A 14,476-nucleotide genomic window follows, 5' to 3' on the forward strand; every position below is an offset into this window, starting at 1 on the left:
GTTGATCCTTCTTTTCTTTCTAAGAAGTTCAACAGCACCATCATGTGGAAGGTTTACTGTTCAATGGCAGAAATTCCTGAAAAATTGAAAGCATCAACAATAAAAAACCTCAAAAGGATATAGTCAACATTCTTATGAATTCATTTAAAGTGTACATTACTGATAGTTGTGTCATCTATACTGAGTTCAAGATGACTATTAAGATCAAATATCTGTGGTTAGTCGATGTTTAAATGTTTAAGTATTTAATGTTCAACAATATGAGAAGAAAGAAGAAGGTTGATGCTATTTTTTTCCATATCTTCCTAACAAATTCCAGGAGTTGATCCTCGTCTTCCTTATTCCCCTTTTCGGTTTGTTTTTTGATCCTATATTCTTTTGGTAGATGTGCTGATGATGACCTTCAAATGCAGTTATCAGTGAGTTGTCAGTGCCTGTCATACTGACAAAGCTCTTCATTTTTAGCCAACAGGACTAATCCAAGCAGCCACAGGTAACCTTAGTCATAGTTTGATCAGCACAGAAGCACTGTTGAACAACAACAAAAACAACTTCCATTTATTTAGCATCTTTAACACAGAAAATCCTCCCATGCATAACCTGGTACAAATTGACACCAAGCCAAAGAAAGAGCATTAGAGGAGGAAAATTTGGTATGTTTGATGAAGGTGTTAAAGGATGAGAATGAGATGGAGAGATTTAGGGAGAAAATTTCAGAGCTTAGGAACCAGATAGTTGAAGGCATGACTGGGAGTGGATGAACATTTGTAAATCCCACTACTCCTATGTAATCAATGTGTCAAACAAAAACTCTCAGGGCAAAGTTTGTACCAAACTGGATCATTGAATTAAGAGAAACCTGATGAGTTTAATGTGAAAATGCACAAGGACATCAATGTACAAAAAAAAATCAAATGTTACCGATTGCCACATCATTCTGTATTTCTTAACACAGCATCTACTACTGGGTCTACACCCTGCTTCCTTGACAAGCTGACCTCTTACTCTTCCACAGTGCTCCTATTTTCATGTGTTTGTGAGAGAGGTAGCTAAGACTTTTCCATTAGATCCTTTAAGGACTTGGGTGGCACACATCTCAGTGAAGTTGCTATCCATGAAGGACCTGATTATGGTTTGATCTCTCCTGGTAGTGCAGAAAGCTCCCTCACTTCTGGGCATCAGAGGGGGCCCCTGTGAGGCTTACTAGCCAGTGCAATAATTGCTTTAAGTTATCACTCCTGGCTCTGCATCTTTCACTTCCAGGTGCTGCTGGTGTCATTTGCATATCACCTTATAATATTGCGATTGAGAGGGTGTTTTTTGGTCAATGTTTTGAGTATGTAGAGTTCCAAGCTGAAGTAGATATAGCTGTTGTTGGGATGGTGGTGAGCTGCTTTAAGAAATAAATAAAATGCTTCATTCTCAGCATCACATAGGAGGGTCCAGAGAGAAGACTTTTTTGGAATGTGGCTTTCACAATTTAATTAGAAAATATAAGTAAGCAACAAAAGGAAATCTTTCAATAATGTCAGCCTCTCCACCTTTTCAACTTTAAAACACTCCTTAAAGTCAAACTCCTTGACCAAGCTGTTGGTTACCTGGCCTGATATTTCTTTATATCACCAAATTTTGACTGATATTTCAGCAATTCCTTGCCATTCCTACTATTAATATTCAGGTAGGAAAATAATTCAAGGTATGTGTAGTTGTTCTGAACGCCTTAAGTGTACTTTTGGGACCCAACATAGACTGGCAGGAGGCAGATTATCTCCACTATTCTTCACGCAGTAAGTTCCTGGGATCTTGAAGGAAGAAGAAAGAGAAAGTGGTCAAGTATACAAGGGAATTTGCATTCCAACAGAATAGTATAGCTCATCAGTGCATCATCAGTGGTTTCAAAGATATTGTTATTGCATTATAAAAGGATTTATATTAGAAGAGTGCAAATTTCAAAGAAATGTAACCCACTTCCAAATTAATCTGAGCATTTATCCCTAAAATTCCTATATGTATATATCTTGTCAGGAAACTTTGGATAAGCTGTGCTGACACCATCAGGTTCTTCATTTTATTAAATATTTTTAATGACCATACATTATTACAACCACAGCTGGTGTAATTGCTGAACAAGCCAGACTCCAGAGTGAAGTCTGTCTCGTTGATCATAATCCTTTTTTTTAATGATAACAATGAGAAAGAAGAGCTACTGGCCTCAAAAGCTTAGAACACCAGTAAAACCTTTAGACATTTAAAAATTAAAAGATTTATTAAAAAGGAAAAAACCTTAGGCTCACAAGATAAAAGTTACACAATTAAAACAGTCTTACAGGACAACCCACAAAAAGCATGCTTGGACAAAAGTACACAATTAAACTACCTTTCTAGCAACAACCCCTTATAGATTTTTACCGATAAAAATCCAGTAAATATTACCCAAAGCAAGGAATTGTTGTCACTTTAATAAAGATACATCTCATGACTTAGACACTTCCACTCTAATGCAGAATTCCAAAAGGGGGTTCAAAAACAAACTTGTTTCCTAAAGCAAAGGTTCTCCTGGCTTAGCACTGGGTGGCTGCTTCCAATTAAAAACTTTCATAGCTTCTCAGCAGCTCACACACAAAGAAGCTGTCCTTCAGTGGGTTTCCCCACAGCAACTCCCAACAATTAAATGTCCCTTTCCTTAATTATCTTTTTTCCCCTTTCGTCTCAGGTTCCATTGACCTCAAACACCTCTTTGAAACTCAACTTCTCCAAACATAAAATTCTTTCATGTTTTCTATTTTGCCTCTACTTTCGGGTCAATAAAATTTAATATACCTTCCCCTGTTTACTCATGGAACCACTGTAATATGCAAATATTCCTCGTTATCTCTGAAATTCGTTTTGAAGTTCAACAGTTGAAAAATCAATTTCCTGACTTATCTCAAAATGCAAATTTCAGACCGAACCTATATACTTGTAAGTCAAACCCACCATAATCTCTCATTATAAATGCACAAACCTAGCACCTTTAACCTTTCATCTCTTAGACCTCACAGACAAAGCTGCCTCTAGTTACCTTGCTCCTGTTTAATTAATCATGGATAGACACACACACACACACACAGCTTTTTACACAGACAACATAATCATAAAAATATACATCTCTCTCCACAATATTGATAATAACATTAAACATCCCAGGATGAAATGCTGGTGATAAATTAGCCACAGCAATAATCTATTAATAATTATTATAATCAATGCAATCTCAGTCATATGGTACACATTTTTCACTAGGTTTCAACAACATAGAACCTGATTTTGTAGGGGAAGGTGCTTTCTGCCACTGTTTTGCCATAATTTGCAGGACTTTCTGCACACATCCAGTGAAGTCACGGCAATGTGCCATCAGAAGGCCTGATAAAATTCAGGGTCATTACTTTTGAGTAGAATTCTCCACTGATGTACATTGGTATTGTTCTACAGTTTGCTTAGACAGACTTTATGAGTACAGATGCTGATAAAAAATAATCTAATTTCATACTTGTATGTTTTGGCATTCTGAGGTTACATGCCGTGGAGTCAGTGTATTATATTGGCAATAAAAATGAAACTTCATTAAAATTTATCACCCCTCATTGATTTGATTAATAGGCACTGTGTATACTTATATTTTGATATAGTTCATGTGTGATTTTCACATAACATGAAAAGTTTTCCATGAATCTTATGCACTACATCTGATATTTTTAATTTCCCTTTTTACATGATATGCTGCATTAAAGAATTTACATTTACATGGTACCTTTCATATTCTTGGGATATCCCAAAGCTCTTTTCCTTTGCTTTATTGCTCTCCACAAATGCAATACCTCTCACTTCTCAGTTTTGAATTCCATTTGCCATTTTGTTGCCTCCATGACCAGATCATTGACATCTTCTACTCCTGCTTGTCATCAAGTAGTGCCGTGTGCCAATTGCATCCACCTGATTGCAACAACTCACCCAAGGGAACAAATCCGACAATTCAATGCTCCTCAAGAGTATCAACACTACTCATGTGATAAAATAGGTGCGTGAACCCACAACCTTCTTTCTCAGAGGCAACACTTTTAACAAAACTGACACTAAAGCCTCACAGCAAACAGGAAGAATAGACGATCATTGAGCACCAGAAGGTTCTAGGGCTTTTTTACTTTGATTTCCAAGCTATACAACAAAAGATTTTTTAAAAAGGTATCCCTCATACCTAATGTCAGTGTCCCACTTTGCATTACATACTGCACTGACAGCCGAAAAACAATAGGAATTTACAACAATAGACAATTGGTTTAGCTAAATAGATTTGACTTAAATTAGATTTGGATCCAAACAGTTATTGTGTATTCTTCCTTTATGAACTCGAAGCCACTTGCTGTAGAGTAAAGGGTTAACATAAGAAGCACATGTCCCTGATGTAATCACGGTGTAACACCACATAATTAAGTAACAGAGATCTGGAGAGAGGATACGTGCACAGGTCCCAATATGTAGAGAGCAGCTGTAAATAAAGGGTAATGGTTTTAACAAACTACAGTCTGAAGCCATTTGCTACAGAAGAATAGGCAAGCCCCAAAAATTGTGTCTAGACCCCAAACATGTGGCAAAACATGGTGGCAGTAGACAGCGAATAAAAGACCCAAAAAAAGTCTGAGAAGCAACTACAAACCTGGAAACCCAAGAGATCTTTGAAAGGAGGGTGGAAGGAATGGATTCAAAACTCACTGAGAAGTCGGAATATCGTGGATGCAGCAGATGCAAGCTGAGACACAGTCTGGACAGCAGTAAGCACAGACCAAAAATAAAAAGCAACACCAGTGAAGCAGCAACTATTCCTGGGCTTGGTAGAAGCATGGAATTCACACTACTATTCCCAGAACTATTCTGGAGCACTGAAGGCTTGCAATGGGCTCAGCACTGGGACAATTGGAGAAAGCGGCTTTCCAGATATAGAACGACTTCTGATTTGCACAAAAAAGGATCAGAAGGATCAGGTCATTACATTACTCTATGCTGTTGGAGCTATTGCCAATGACTTAATAGCGGGGCAGGGAGTCAATGAGACTTCAACTTCTTATGAAGTCCTACAAATATTCAATTCATATTTGACTATTCACAAAAATTTAATTATAGAAGGGCAAAATTTAACAAATGAGAGCAAACACCAGCATGGATTCATTCATCAACAATCTATACAAACTGGCAGAAAATTATGCAATGTTGAGGGAAGAATTGATTTATGATTGAATAGTAGTTGGAGTATTAAATAGAGCTGTATCAGACCTCTTGCAGAAGAGAGAGGATTTAACACTAGTCAAGGCAATACAAATTGTGAGACAAGCTGAGCTCAGAAAACAAATTAGAGACTTTATTCGTGGAGAAGATCAGTCCCATGGAAAAGAATGAGTGTAGGCCATTACATAGGCCATTAGAGGGAAAGCACACCATAGCAGAAGTCCAAAAAATTGAGGAAACGCATGCCAATTGCCATAATGTCCTCTGTGCGGCAGGAAAAACCCGCACAAGTGGGAAGAATGTCCATCAAGGAGAGCAGAGTGCCACAATTGTGGAAAAACAGAACTTTTTAAAATTGTCTGCTGATCTAAAATGCTGACAATCTGCAAAAAGAAGGCAAAAGTATTGAAGCCAAACCATGCGAAAGAAATGGAAGAACCACCAAGAAAGGAAATGACTTTCCTAGGGGAAGTAAATGAAACAGAAAATAAATACTGGAGTATTAAACTTGATGAGGTTGGACACCCCACAGAGTTTAAATTAGACAGAGGGGCAGGAGTTTCCGTCTTAGCCGATGAAGTAAGATAGCTTAAGTACATTACACTACAGCTTCATCTACCCAGTTACAGGATCCTGGTGGGACTACAATGAAAGTTCCAGGCCAAATACATGACAAAATTGAAGTACAAAGATACAGAAATCATTGAACCTCTGTATGTCATCCAGAATCAGGAATCTTCTTTACTAAGCAGGAAGGCGTGCTTAAAATTGAAGCTAATCTATAAAATTGATGTAGTTCCTGATTAGCATTACAGCAGTACATTCAGGAACAAATTTCCAAGATCATTTACAGGCTTGGGAAGACTGAGGACCGAGTACCATGTTATCGGAAGAGCTGATGCTAAACTAATTTTTTGCAACAGAAAGGAAAATCCCTCACCCACTCTTGGACAAAGTCAAGGGTGAAATTAGGAATGTGCTATAGCAAGCAGTTATATCACTGGTCCCATGCCAACAAAATGGCGTTCAGGAATGGTCATTGTCCCAAAGCTAAACAGCTCAATTAGAATCTTTGTGGATTTAACGCAGCTAAACAAATCAATGGAACATGAGATCCACCTGATGGCCTCAGTGGATAAGAATCTTGCCAACATAGCCAAGCGTACTCTATTCACCAAATTAAATGTAAACAACAGACTTTGGCAGTTGTGTCTGGACAAAGAATCCTGATACTGACCACTTTTACAACACCACTTGGGCATTATTGCTTTAATAGATTATCAAATCGGATTTGCGTCCGCTCCTGAAATTTTCCACAGGACAATGCCTCAAACCCTAGAAGGCATTGAAGGAGTAAAATGCGATATGGACAACATACTTGTACATGGCTCCACAAGAGAAGAGCAGGACTGTAGAGTTAGAGCAGTCCTAAGAGTCTTCCAGGATGCAGGCCTAACATTGAATGAAAAATGTGAGTTCACCAAACCTATGATTACATTTCTATGTTACACTGCATAAGTCTCTGGAATAACAGTCAACACACAAAAAACAAAGATGATCAGAGAGTTTCCACAACCCAGGAACATTATAGAATGCAGATATTCCTCGGGACGTCAACTAAGTAGGCAAGTTCCTACCAATTTTTGCAGAAGTCAAAGAGCCTTTGAGACAGCTGTTGACACAGTGCTGGAATGTGGACCAGCAAAATGCTTTTGAGCAATCTTTTAATTTCTTCTGAAATTCTGGCATATTCCAATTCGGAACTATTGATCATTGCAGCAGCAGGTACATCATCAACAGCTCCTGGTATATTATTATTTCAAGTACAGAGATGATGAATATAGACCAATTTACTTTACCTTAAGTTCACTCACACAGAGAAAAGATCTGCTACAATTGAGAAAGATGCATTGGCAGCAACATGGGTGTGTGAGAAATTCTCAGACTACATGATGGGTTTGCAGTTCAAATTTGAAAAAGATCATAAACCACTAGTCACTCTTCTGAACATGAAAGGGATTGTGAAGATGCTGCCTAGAATCCAATGGTTCAGATTAAGATTAATGAGATATGACTCCATAACAGAGTACGTTCAAGCAAAGTACCATATGACAGCAGATGTACTATCAAGGATGCCAGTTGAAGGAACCAATCTAGAGGTTTTGCATTTCATCAAAGAAGTGGAAGCATAAACATCTCTCATTACTCAATATCTACTGGCTACTGCAAAGAAGTTTCAAGAAATAAAACAAGCAAAGGAGCAAGATGATCAATGTGCCCAGGTAAGAAGATAACACTTCAGCTTAGTATCCTTCAAAGACTTCTCCAAGGTCAATTAGGGATAGCAAAATATCATACGAGAGCTCAGCAATCAGTCTGGTGGCTACTCATTACTCATTCTATAGAAGAAATGATCTCCAGCTGTCTTATGCATGCAGTGAGCAGCCAAGAGCAAAAAGAACAACTATCACAATCTACTTTTCCACCAAGGCCGTGGGAGTGCCCAGGAATGGATTTATTTGATTTTAATGGCAAGATATTCCTTAACTGCCCAGAACTTTTGTGGAGAGGCAATTAAAATTGGTTTGCCACTCCACTCAATTTAACTTACTCAGGTCGGGAGTTGCATATTTCTCGCCCAGGCTTCTGTCCCAGGCCTGGTGACAAATGTGTACAAGGTTCCCAAGTCCTTCCAGTGCAATGCAGCAGTGTCAGAGGAAGTGAAGCCACACCCCCTTTTAGGGTACAAGCTGCCATTAAGCAATAGGTTTAAAGATCCCTGTGTTTAAATGTCATTTTGAGAAGCCAGGGAGAAAGTAAGCATAAAAGGTATATGGGTCGGATTGGTCAGGAGGATAAAATGGGTCGGGGGTGGTAGACTGGGTTGGGGGACTTGGGATGGTAGAATAGGTCAGGGGTAGGATAGGCCTGGGGATATCATGGGGTTCGAGGGGGGCTTGGGGCTAAGATGGGCCAGGCGGGTTGGGGGGTCAGGGGCCAGTGGTCTGGGTGGGGGAGGCTAGTCATGGGGATTGGGGGATTGAGAGGTAGTTCAGGGGCTTGGGGGTAGTCAGGAGGTTTCAGGAGGGGATTGGGGGTGGGGTGGGTAATCAAGAACCAGATGGTCGGGAGGGTAGTTGGGGGGAATGGAGTGTGAATCTGGGGTCATGTGGTCAGGGGTGAAGGGTCGAGGTAGTTGGGGGTTAGGAGGGTAGTTGGGGAGTGGGGAGGTTAGTCGGCATTCGGGTGGTCAGGGGGTGGTTAGGAAGGAAGTCAGGGCTGGGGTGTCGTTAGAGGGTTGTTGGGATGAGCGGGTGATGTCAGGGGATGGAGGGAGTAGTCAGGTGGTCAGGAAGGTAGTTGGGGTGTGGACGGTTAGTCCAGAAGTGTGGGGGTAGTTGGGGGGGTAGTCGTTGGGTGGGGAGATAGTTGGGGGTTGGAGGGGTTAGTCATGGGGGGGTTACTCGGGTGGTCAGTAGGCTAGTGAGAGGGGTTTGGGGTAGTCTGGATGTTGGGAGGGTAGTGGGTGTGTTGGGTGGAGGTCAGTACCAGAATTATCCAGGAGTTAGAAGTGGTTTTAATCATTCTAACTTTTCCTGGGTAACTATTCTGCTCAGAGAGTCAGAACACCTAAAACCTCCGATTTAAATGTGTATCAGATGGTTCCAGCTGCAGGGTAATTGCCCAATGGAAACTTAAACTTCCCAGGCAATTCCCATGCAGTCCATGCAGTCCTTGTGTGGGGTTGTCTGGCGGGGTTGCCTAGTGCAACTTCTGGGGTAACTCTGGGGAACAACCATCCCTTAGAGATCAGAAGTTCTGGGCCATTGTCATTTCATTGATTACTACTCAAGGCAGCCTGAAGTGAACAGATTGCACAGCATCACAGTGAAAGCAGTCATTCAGTCGCTGAAGAGAATTTATGCAACATATGGCACTCCGGACGTTGTGGTGTCAGACAATGGTCTGCAATTTGCTAATGAATAACTGTAAAATTTTGCATAGAAATATGGATTCATTCATGTAACCAGCTCACCTTGTTATCCTCAGGCAAATGGAGAAGCTGAGAGAGGCGTGAACCATCAAAGATTTGATGAAGCAAAAGGAACAATACAAAGCTTTTCAGTCACCCAGGAGAAGTCGAATGTCCTCAACCTCAGAAAGAGATCAGAATAAGATCAGGGAGATTGGTTGAGGCACATCAGAGACTCCTTTTTTTATTCATTCACGGGATGTGGGCTTCACGGCTGAATCAGCATTTATTGCCCATCCCTAGTTGCCCTTGAGAAGGTGGTGGTGAGCTGCCTTCTCGAGCCACTGCCGTCCATGTGGTGTAGGTACACCCACAGTGCTGTTAGGGAGGGAGCTCCAGGATTTTGACCCAGTGACAGTGAAGGAACAGCGACATATTTCCAAGTCTAGATGGTGAGGGACTTGGAGGGGAACCTCCAGGTGGTGGTGTTCCCATCTATCTGCTGCCCTTGTCCTTCCAGGTGGTAGTGGTCATGGGTTTGGAAGGTGCTGTCTAAGGAGCCTTGGTGAATTCCTGCAGTGCATCTTGTAGATGGTACACACTGCTGCTACTGTTCGTTGGTGGTGGAGAGAATGAATGTTTGTGGATGGGGTGCCAGTCAAGTGGGTTGCTTTGTCCTGGATGGTGTCAAGCTTCTTGAGTGTTGTCATCCAGGCAAGTGGGCAGTATTCCATCACACTCCTGACTTGTGCCTAGTAGATGGTGGACAGGCTTTGGGGAGCCAGGAGGTGTATCACTTGTAGCACGATTCCTAGCCTCTGGCCTGCTTTTGTAGCCATAGTATTTATAAGGCTAGTCCAGTTCAGTTTTTGGTCTATGGTAACCCCCAGGATGTTGATGGTGGGGATTCAGTGATGGTAATACCATTGAACATCAAGCAGCGATGGTTGGATTCTCTCTTGTTGGAGATGGTCATTCCCTGACACTTGTGTGGCGTGAATGTTACTTGCCACTCGTCAGCCCAAGTCTGGATATTGTCTAGGTCTTGCTGCATTTGGACATGGATTGCTTCACTATCTGAGGAGTCGTGAATGTTGTGCCATCATCAGCGAACATCCCCACTTCTGACCTTATGATGGAAGGAAGGTCATTGATGAAGCAGATGAAGATGGTTGGGCCTAGGACACTATCCTGAGGAATCCCTGCAGTGATGTCCTGGAGCTGAGATGATTGACCTCCAACAACCACAACCATCTTCCTTTGTGCTGGGTATGACTCCAACCAGTGGAGAGTTTTCCCCCAATTCCCATTGACTCCAGTTTTACTAGGGCTCCTTGATGCCACACTCAAGGAGCCCAAGAAAAACTGGAGTCAATGGGAATCAGATGGAAAACTCTCCGTTGGTTGGAGTAAACCTGTGAAGTCTGAGATTTCGGGGGAAGATGAAGAAGGATGTATATAATTGGGATAAAGATTGCGGGGAGGTGGGAGGGTTAACATCAGAATCACATGATGCTAATGTAGTACCACATGATTGAGTAACAGTGATCTGGAGGAAGGAGAAAGTCCAACCTCATGCAGGGGTTCCAATATGTATATGGTAGCTTGAAATAAAGAGTTATGGTTTTAACAAACTACAGTCTCGAGCAGCTTACTTTAGGAAAACAGACAAGCCCCAAAGAACCCCATCTAGACCCCAAGCACACAGTAAAACGTACTTCCTTTAAATATACAGTTTACTTGCATAGTTCCATTTTAAATGCCCAATGCCTTAGTCCAATTAAAAATTCATTTGAACAAGTAAAATATGGCAGTAGTTTATGATAAACCACAAGACTGCAACTTGTACCAATCTCAACCCTATTATTTCCTAAATATATAAACACCTAATATTGTAAAAGGCTTATGCTACTGTATGTGCTGGCTTTACAGTATCTCATTGAAGTACCCTTTGAAGTGTAGTCACTGTTGTAATGTAGGAAACATGGTAGCCAATTTGCACGCAGCCAACTCCCACAGCAGCAGTGTGATAATGACAAGACAATTTGTTTTTTCTGATGTTGATTGAGGGATAACAATTGGCCAGGATACCAGGGATAACTCCTCTGTGCTCCTTTGAAATAATGCCAGGGGATCTTTTGCATGTACCTCAGAATGCAGACAGGAATCTCAACCAAAATATGGCAATCCCAACAGCACAGCATTGCCTCAGCATTGCAGTGAAGTGACAGCTTAGATTTTGTGCTCAAAGCTTGGAATGAGATTTGAACCTACAACTTTCTTGTGAGAGGCATGTTGCTAATGACTGAACCATGCCAATCCCTAGCAAGGATCCAGCTCACAACCCCCTGGTTTACAGAGTCAGTGCTCTAATCACTGAGCTGACTTTTAAAATATTGTATAATAATTATAAACTAGCCAGCAAAGGAGGTTATAGCAGAAAAATATTCTATTTTAATTCAAATAGTCAGTTTGAAATTTAAATCTGCGTGCAAAAGATTTTGTGAATAAATTGCACCATTTTCCAACAAGAAGAATTACTGTTATCATCTTTTGTTTTCGAACACTTGAAGTCAACCATTTAATATTAATTTATCGAAATGACACAAGATGACATCAGCTGGTGAGCAGCAGCACCGGCTAAAGCAAACAATTTTCATCTAGAAAATTACTTTGATTACAACCTTCAACATTAATCTTCAAAGATACAAGTCTTTATAGCATTTGTAACCATTCTAAAGTAGCAAATCTATGACACATATGAAAATATCAGTTATCACATGCATAACAACATAAGTTATGTCGCTGGCATAATAAAACCCAGGACAACAGCTTTTTAATGGCCATTTGGAAGATTGTGATGGTAAGGCGTGAATGGGAATAAAATGCACCAAAACGATGCACTACAATCACTTCCACCATTATGCATCTGACACTTCAGAAATAATAATAAAAAAACTGCTGAAGGCATGTCTATTACATGGGAAATTAATAGAATGTTGGGATGAATCCAGCTGTTACCCACTGCAACTTAGAAATTAAATCATGTCATTTAGCGTAAACATTTATGCTGTCAAAAGTGAATTGCATCAGTGCAGAAGCATTATGAAAACTAATACCACTGCTTTGCGAGGTTATGTGCAAAGAACATTGCTATTGTGGTGTTGAAAAGACCAGAAATGCCTTTCTATAACAACACGGTGGGAATGTTAGTACATCTCATACAACTACAATCAATTCCCCAGCTTAAGCATTAGAATGTCTTCTATTATCTGCCAGCATTGTCAATAACTCAAGTTCAGTTTTAAAACAGCAATAATTTTAATTTCATTTGCCTTTAACGCTTTGTTTGGAGACAATAAACAATCATTGGCCATTTCATGGTGTGAGGAAAAGGTGTTAAAAGCCTATGTATTTATAACAAATGTTTTAAAGACATCTGTAACTATTATTAGCCTTACATATCATAAGAACATAAGAAATAAGAACAGGAGTAGACCATTCGGCCCCTCGAGCCTGCTCCGCCATTCAATAAGATCATTGCTGATCATCTTGTGTTTCAATTTCCACATTCCCATCTAACCCCGATAACCTTTGATTCCCTTGCCTAACAAGAATCTATCTAAAAACAAAAAACTGCGGATGCTGGAAATCAAAAACAAAAACAGAATTACCTGGAAAAACTCAGGAGGTCTGGCAGCATCGGCGGAGAAAAAAAAAGAGTTGACGTTTCGAGTCCTCATGACCCTTCCACAGAACTGAGTGAATATTAGAAGAGGGGTGAAATATAAGCTGGTTTAAGGTGGGGGGGCGTGGGGGGTGGGGGGATGGGGTGGGGGGAGAGAACCGCCTCCAATGCATTTACATCCTTCCTTAAATAAGGTGACCAAAACTGCACACAGTATTCGAGGTGCGGTCTCATCAATGACCTGTATAACTGAAGCATAACATCCTTACTTTTATGTTCAATCCCTCTCATGATAAAGGATAGCATCCCATTAGCTCCTTAATTACTTGATGTACCTGCATACATGTGACTCATGTACTAGAACACCTAGATCCCTCTGCACCTCAGAATTATGCAGCTCTTCTCCTTTTAAGTCGTGCTCTGCTCTTTGGTTCTTCCTGCCAAAGTGAATTACTTCACATTTTCTCACATTAAACTTTGCCTGCTCACTCAACTTATCTATATCCATCTGCAACCTCCTCATGTCCTCTTCACAACATACTTTCCTACCCATCTTTGTGTCCGACCGGAATGGTCCTATTCCACCTGCTTTTGCTTGCCACTACAAAAATATACTCATCAGAATTAATGGGAAGAATGGATATAGTCTATACATTTATGGAAACTATAAACATTCCACTGCCTTGTTGCTAAATTCACATGCATTTTTTTAATTAAATATTGTAAATAAATTATTCATTCATGCCAGAAACAAAAGTTGGACATTTTCATATTGTAAACATTAATATTACAAGGGAACATTATTTGAAACATTCCAATGTGCTATAAAATCATCACAATCTTCTTCTGAGAAACTAATACCTACTGTACATCTTTATTAATCAAACATAATCATCAGTAGTGAATCTTGATTGTAAAACTACAATGTTGTTGCTTGCACTTATCATGACTCATGCCACGTGCATGGGGTGTCACACAAGTGGTGGGTATGAGGGTGCTGGCCGTTCTCATTTTAAATTTTAAATCAGAAGCTTAGGATCTGGGCACTGACCCACATCTTATCATATTATGGTGAGTTTGATCATTGCTAAGAGAGATGGTTGCAAAGAATTCTAAAGGTCCTTCTACTTTATATTCATAAATTTCATTCAATGGCTGAAACACTTTTAGCTCCTTTTAGAACAGCTTGTAAGCATATTGGTCAATTTAAGTGATCACTGACAGAGAGTCACTGTAAACCTGTACTTCTGAAAACCTATTAGGCATTTTTGCATACATGGTTGGATTCACTGCACTTAAACTGTAGGGTATTGCAATAATCACAACAATAGGTACAAGTGAAATAGCAAGGGTGAAAAGGTACATCTGAAGATAAATTCTACAATTTGAGAAGATTTTGAGTATGATATAAATTGCAACATCTTTGTTGAATATTTGAATTTTTTTTTTTGCCAGATTCCCCAGTTGTAGGCATAGCTTTGTACATATCATGTTGCTTACCCACAAAACTGAGCACATGGGGAGGTTTAGGCTTATTTTGTTGTTGGTAATTTTAG

This window comes from Carcharodon carcharias, chromosome 17 (assembly GCF_017639515.1).
Source record: "Carcharodon carcharias isolate sCarCar2 chromosome 17, sCarCar2.pri, whole genome shotgun sequence".
NCBI classification, from domain to species: Eukaryota; Metazoa; Chordata; class Chondrichthyes; order Lamniformes; family Lamnidae; genus Carcharodon; species Carcharodon carcharias.